The 7213-nt window shown below is 52.4% G+C and overlaps 2 long non-coding RNA genes across 3 annotated transcripts in view; both read left to right on the top strand.

Annotated features, from left to right (window-relative positions):
* The window catches only part of LOC111726685, a 38502-nt gene that overhangs the window by 6163 nt on the left and 25126 nt on the right, over positions 1 to 7213 (top strand). The window lies entirely within an intron of this gene.
* On the top strand, positions 1988 to 5618 carry LOC111726687. Its single transcript, XR_002774406.1, has 3 exons — positions 1988 to 1998; positions 3752 to 3755; positions 5007 to 5618. It is a non-coding gene; the product is annotated as an uncharacterized LOC111726687 (long non-coding RNA).

Below are 7213 nucleotides of genomic sequence, written 5' to 3'. Positions count from 1 at the left end.
TCTGTGCGTGTATCTGCATCTGTACACGTCTGTGCGTGTATCTGCATCTGTACACGTCTATGCATGCTCCTACATGTGTACATGTCTGTGCATGTACCCCCACATGTACACATCTTTGCATGTATCTGTATGTGTACACGTTGCTATATAGATGAGTAAAAATATGGCTACAAATGAACCCTGTGGGAGCACGTGAAGTATCTGCAGGGATCTCATTTAAGCTTCCACCTATGTGTCAGGTTTTGACTATCCACCTTCTGAAAGGTTTCCAGGCTATTTTCAGATTATTCAAGTTAGGAAGTAAAACTGGAAGGAAAGTCATGTACATGCCCCATACATTATTAATATAGCACAGAAAACCCCAAAAAGCAATCAGATCTTTGGAAAAGTAATTTTAACTTTGATGTGGCCACATAGATTTTAGAGGGGGAGATAGGGTCATTCCACACCAAGTTCCCTGAGCCTTCAAATGAGGCAGAGAAATTTATAATGAAGTCCAGAGGAAATAATTTTGACAGGTACAAACCTGCATTTTCCCGATTATTAGGCGGATCTCTTCCTGAAGAATAAAATGTTTGGTAAAATGTTTTTCTTGTAAGTGTTCCCAGCAGTATGGGAAATTCCTGAGTGACAGCTGCGGGTCCTGCTACCTCTCTGTGCAGAGGTTGGGGGTGCTGGAGTGTCAGGACTGCCTCTCTGTCCATCCCAGGAGGAGGTGGCCACCCTGACTTCCTCTCTGAACTATCCCAAGGACAAGGGGTGTGACAGGCTGCCATAAGTTCCTAAAAATGTTTGGCTTTTGAAACTTCCATGTTTATAACACACGTCATGTAGACCAGCTGGTGATTTTACAGACGCCCAGCACCCCCAGCACATGTGCACAGAACATACACATTTCCCATGCTAGAATAACAAATTACCACTAACCTGGGGTAACCACAGATGTCATTTTCTCGCACAATACTGGACGCCAGACCCCAGCCATCGATGTGCTGGCAGGGCCAGGCTCCCCCTGAAGGCTCCAGGGCAGACCCTCCCGTCCCCCCCACTTCTGGTATCTCTCTGTGTCCTGGGCTGTGGCTGCTCCACTCCAGCCTCTGCTGTGTCCTCACGTGGCCTTTGTCCCTGTGTGTTCTGTTCCCTGTGTTTATCTCTTCCCTTCTCTAAGGACACCAGCCATTGGATTTAGGGCACAGCACGGCCCACTATGTTATGACCTCACCTTACTAATTACATGTGCAATAACCTTATTTCCAAGGAAGATCAACTATCCAAGTAGATATGAATTTCAGGAAGACACTATTCAGTCCACTACACTATCTAAATAAAATATTTAATTTAGAGACTTACAAACTAGGAAAAATACTTCATGTTTCCTTGAAACTGAGGAATCGTGTGACCTTGCTTGGCAGAAGTGTGACCTTGCTTTGGCAGAAGTTGCTAACGCATAGCCCATTGGAGAAGCCAGACGGTCGAGGGAGCTGTGAACAGGGAGTCGGTCAGTCCCAATTTCTCTGTCCTCAGAGGCCCTGCCACTTTATGCCAGTGGACATCCTAGACACGACCTTCACGTGGGCCCCTGTTAGTTCCTCCTCACTTTATGCTGCTGGCCGCCTTTAACAAGCAGAAGCACAGCCTGTTTGGTGCCTTGTGGCTGCTGAATCCCTCCTGAGAATGTATTTTCTGACAGTGTGGGGCCTGGAGTGCAGCGTTGCCTCCTGCCATCCCTGGCACAGGTACAGGGGCCCCAGACCTTCAGCGCATGGACGTGGCTCCCACTGACCTGGCTAGGCTCTTGGTAACAGCCTGAGCAGAAGTCCTGGCGCACTTAGGATGCAGGGATGGACGTGTGCCTTAAAGAGGCTGGGTGGTTCCTGCTGGTAGGTGCACCCTGAGCTCACCCTGAGAGCAGTGGGGGTCCCTTCTCTGCTGCGGGGATTTGGGCTGTGCCCCTCCCTGAAGGCTCAGGCTGGGCTTCAGCCCTCTCTGCTCTGCCGAGTGCCTCCTGCAGCTGACCTCGCTGGCCAGCTGTGGCTTTTTCTTGCCTTTGTCCCTGTGGGGCTTTCTCTTTGCTGTGCCTGTGTTGTCACTTTCTGGGTTTGGGGCAGGAACAGCGGAAACAGTCAGTGACTGATCTAGGGGTCTAGCCCGGGTCCCCTCGTCCCTGAGAGTAGGGAGAGCTCTGTGCACCAGCGAGAGGCACACCTGTGCAGAGGCGCCTGTGATGCCGTCAATGTAGCCATCTCGCTTCTGTGACCTGAGAGAGCAGGGTCTCACTCGTGCAACCTTATCCATCACAGTGCTCATCGTGTGGGACTAGGTACGTCTTTTCTTCTTGCAGAAAACCTCAGACGTTTGGCTCTCAGGACAGGGCTGATGTGTAAATAGCACTGATGGGTTTATTTAATCTGAATCCAGTGAAATATTGTGTGGAAACAGTGCCGCTGAGGTCCGGGGAATTCTGAGTGATGGAACTTGGTGTGCGCTTTATTTCTGAATGAATGGAACTAGAAAAATTAAACCAGAAACATTCTGGTCTGATTCTGTGTTATCATCTGCGATAGACATTGTGACTCAACTCAAAATATTCTGTCCTCTCTTCACATATATTTCCAGGTGTCTGCCTTTATCTGACAAGAGTTTTTCATGTTGTTGCTTTGAGTTGATACTCTGTGCTGCCTAAGATCCAACAATCCCCTTCTTCTTCCTGCTCTTTTCTGTTGTTCAGATTCATATTTTGACCTTACTACCTTGCCTTATCAACATTCAAATAATAAAGGAACCCAAGTGGGGATCCTTCTAATTGCTTCCTTAAACTTTTATGGATAATGCGTATGAATCAAGCAGGGCCCCAGGGGTGAACAGCCTCCGCTTTACTGTACCCCATCCTACAATGAGCCTAATTAATGCCAGAGTCCATAAAGCAGCCGTGTGCACCTCATAAAACTTGGGGAAGGCAGCACATCCCCCTGGTGCCGTTGGTTGTCATGGTTACTGTTTGAGGAGCACTCCATCATCTATTCCCACCCCTTCCTCTTCCTGCCAGGTGAGATCCAGGGTCTGTTGAATGCCTGGCCCTTGGCTGAAGGTCGGACAACCTACGAGGTCATGGGACACATTGGGGAGTGTGCAGCGTTGGGCGAGGAGTTAGTGACAGCCCTGGGGAGGTGAGGATCAGAGGGAAGTTTGCTGATGGCGCAGAGCTGGCCTCAGGGGCCACTGGTGGAGGGAAGAGGGAAGGGATGTGCTCAGTGTTGAGACACCCCAAGTGCTCTCCCTCAGGAGACTGAGCGCCCTAGTGGGCCCCTGTGTGGGAAGTACAGGGACACTGATGCCAACTGTGCCCAGACAGCTGTTTCTCTCAGAGCTTCTGAGTGAGGCAACAGCTCCCAGTGCTGGGAAGGGCACAGGGCACGGCCAGGTGACAATCTAGGGGATGCCAGGGAGGAGGCTCGGGCTGGGAGCAAGGCCAGGCTTTGGGGCTGCACCTGCTGAGGCCCTGACTCCTGCCCTGGGCACCGTCCTGGCCTCACCCGGGACCCCACTCTGCTCTTTCCATTGTCCCCCTCACGCCTGTCTCCTGCGTCCACCGGGTGAAGGTGCTGGTTTCTTCCCTCTGTGCTCTTCATTTCCACTGTGCTGATCATGCTGAGGGTTGTTGATGTGACCCATTTGGAAAAATACTGGAAACCCAGAAAAATGGGGTGAGGAGAGGGAGTTGTTACCGAAGGCCGAGCACAAGGAAGCGAAGTCTGGTTTGTGGGTCGCTGGCCTCAGGGGGAGTCCCAGGGAGGCCCTTCAGCATCCAGGCTGTGCCAGCCTGTTCATTTGCTTTTCTGTGGGCGTCCTTGCCTGGGCACGGCTCGGTCTGAATGTCAGCATGAGGCAATGTCCCTCTTGGGCAGAGTCATGAGAACCCGGGTTTGGGTGGCTGGATTCCCAGACCTGAGGTTGGATCTGGTTCTCACCCTTCACTACCTCGAGACTGGGCTGGACCCCTGCAGCTCTGAGCCTCTGCATAGGAAAGTGGGACAGGACGACCTGGGCTGAGAAGCACTCAGCGTGACACGGGATGCTGGCTGGCCCCCATGAATTATTTGCTGCTGCTGTTGGTCTTAAAGTTGGGATTACATCATAACTTTGACCTTGGGTTTGCACTGCAAGTTTGGGCTACTTCAACCAATAGCGATGACATGTCAGCTTTCTGGAGCAGAGGAGAGAATAATGGCCTCTTCCCCAGAGGTGTGTGGAAGATTAACGAGAAAGGGCTTTGAGGCCATCTGGCATAAAACACTCCTATGAAAGGCAGACGCTCCTCTGGGCTATTTGTTCTTGGTGGGGGGAGGGGCAGCAGCCTGGTGTTTCTTCTGCAGGGACCCCAAGCACACGAGCTGGCACATCTGTGAGGCCGAGCTGCCCAGCAATGCGCTGACGTCCCTCCCTGGGGGAGGGCACTGAGGGGTGCTATAGGCAGTGCCATGGAGAAGCTCAGAGCGGGGAGCCCTCTGGCAGAAGTTGGGGCAGGAGAGGAGAGGAAGACAGTGAGGGGGGGGGGTGCAGCAAGGGAGGGCTTCGATCCTGAAGGTCTGGAGGGAGAGGGAGCTCAGGGCAGGGGAGTGTCGTGTCACTGGGAACCCCCTACTTTGCTCCAGGCCTGCTCACACACCTCACCTGGCCTGAGCCTGAGCAGCATGGCCACTGAGGTGTGGCAGCTGTCCTCTCTGCCCTCATGACACAAAGCAGAGCAGAGTCAAGTCCATGGCTAAGCTGGCCTGTCCAGTGTTTCAGGAGGGAATTCAAGATTCTGGGAAGCTGCAGCCTGCTGCAGTGGTGACTGACGCCCACATTGGCACTGGGAGTGTCACAAAGTCTGACCTTGACTTTTGAATCATGAGAGGAGGAGCCGGTCCTACTCCTTACAGCTTCAGTGTGGGCCAAGTGTGTTTTGTTGTATCTGTGCTCAGAGTTTACAGGGATTATCTCTGATCCTCACAAGAGCCCTGAAGGGAGAGTGTCCAGGATCCAAGGACCCAACCTGGGCTGAGTGCTGACAGGGGAAACAGCCCCAAGGATCTACATGAGCCTGAGACACAGAGTCTGAGAGGGCCTGGGGGAGGCGTGCGCTGCCCACAGAGCCGCAGATGGGACAGCGCAGGGGACTCTGCCTTCTCAGAAGGCTTTTAGTGATTCCCAACAAAAGTGTATGTGCAAAATGCAAAGATGCCAATAGAGAGGGTTAAAGAAATCCCAAGTGCCCAGGGAGACTGGATGGCCGGGAAGGCTGGGTAAATAGGAACAGAGGGTGGGGGGTTGTCAACCCACAGCCGATGGCATGGTTCTTAGAAAGGGGCAGGGAAGCCAGGTTCAGCCCCACAGGGCAAGCTGCCAGGGTGCCCACTCTACACTGCCAGGCAGGAATCCAGAGGGCTCAGTCCTGCCCCACTGGTTGACTCTGCTCACCGGGATAGTGGCAATGACTTCACCCTGTTCTGGGGTGCCTCTGGGCTCTTTTCATCTCAGGTGGTCTTGATGAGCCCTCATGGGTGGTGCATCTTCTCTCCTTCCCGATTACCCTGGATTGAGGTGGAGAACCCCACTGAGAAGTTGACTTATCTGCCTCCCACAGGAGCGGTGTTCCTCCCCACAGCCAAAGGAACCAGCCCCGAAAGCCACATCGTGGGAGGGAGCAGAGCATTGCTGGTCAGTCTCCACTCCCGCACTAACTCCCAGGATCACACGGACAAGAGCCTGCAGGCCCAGGCAGGTTCCCAGCACCACAAACCTGGTTCTTCTGCTGACCACTGAGCAGTCCATTGTGGTAGCACATTTGGGCACTACATTTAAATTAACTAAATAGGCACATGTGGCCATTAAATTTAATTAAAGTAAAAAAGTCCTATTACTAAAATGTACCAGCCACTTTTCTTGTGCTTAAAGGCCACAGGTGACCGTGGCTGCCATTCTGCACAGCACCGATGACAGATACCCCCACCACCACTGAGGGCTCTGCTGGGCAGTTTTGGATGAAAAGCCCGTGTTTATTGCTGCGATGAGTCTGGCTTTTTGAAAGCTCCCCCCATTCTTGGAGCAGGCAGACCTTTCTATCCAGGTGACTGAGGATGTCACCCTAGGCCCCCAGTGGGCACTGACTGTCCACTCCCTGAGGGCTCATCTTAGGGTCCAGGCCCAGGGCTGGGGTGGAATCTGCTTTGTCCCTTGCAGGCAGGAAAGTGGTATAAACGTCTGCCTTAAATTTGGTTCTGTAAAATGTAATCTAACACTAATTGAAAGAAATAGTGTTTGTATTTCCCTAAAATTGGTGTATTTGATTCCTATAGTTGCTGTAACAAATTACCCAAAATTTGGTGGCTTAAAACAATACCTGTTTATGATTTTATAGGTCCAAGGCTCAGAAGCCAGAAATCACTTTCCCCAAGCCCAGAGGTGCTGTCCCACGGGACCTGGGGGGGTGAAGTCTGTCTCCTGGTCTGTGACCCCTCTGAGCTGCCTCCCCTGGGGACTGTGGCTCTGCGTCCCTCCTCTACCTTCACAACAATCAGCACAGCATCTGGCCACAGTCCTTGCACCACTTTTTCCTTGTGTCTCAAACGTCCCTTTGTGTCCCTCTGATAAAGGGACTGGTGATTGCATTTGGGGTTCCTTAATTCAGCCACATCTGGGGTCTCTTTTGCCACATAAGAAAACATTCACAGCTTTCGGGGATTAGGATTTGGGTATTTTGGGGGCCACAGGTCAGACAAAGAACCCCCTGGCTGGCAGCTGAGCATAGTGGTTAAGAACTCCATGCTGAAGAACTGGTCACCCCAGACCTGATGGCTGAACGCAGCTACTTCTTATTTTCAGGGTATCTGCTGGTCTGTGTGTTTGGGGCCTGGCAGCTGATCTTGGCTGGGCTTGCTCACGTGTCTGTGGCCCACTGGAGGGTTGGCTGTGGGTTGGTTGATCTGGGGTGGCTCTGTGGGGACAACCCCCGACAGTGTCTCCCATCCCCCCACGGGGCTAGCCTAGCACTGCCCTGGGTTCACGTGACCGTGATTCCTCCAGTGAGGACAGAGAAGGCAGAAACACACAAGCAGTTTTTAAGGTTCCTCATATTACGTTTGACAGTTTCCCATTGGTCAGAGGTGGCTACAAAGCTGCAGGGCAAAGGGGAGGGCATGAGGTGACCATGAGTTAGGACCACTGATGTAAC

The sequence above is a fragment of the Otolemur garnettii genome, unplaced genomic scaffold (assembly GCF_000181295.1).
Source record: "Otolemur garnettii isolate 467f Iridium unplaced genomic scaffold, OtoGar3 scaffold00075, whole genome shotgun sequence".
In the NCBI taxonomy this organism is placed as follows: Eukaryota; Metazoa; Chordata; class Mammalia; order Primates; family Galagidae; genus Otolemur; species Otolemur garnettii.
Note: the sequence above shows the minus strand (reverse complement) of the source record. Positions and strands in the feature narration are given on the sequence as shown.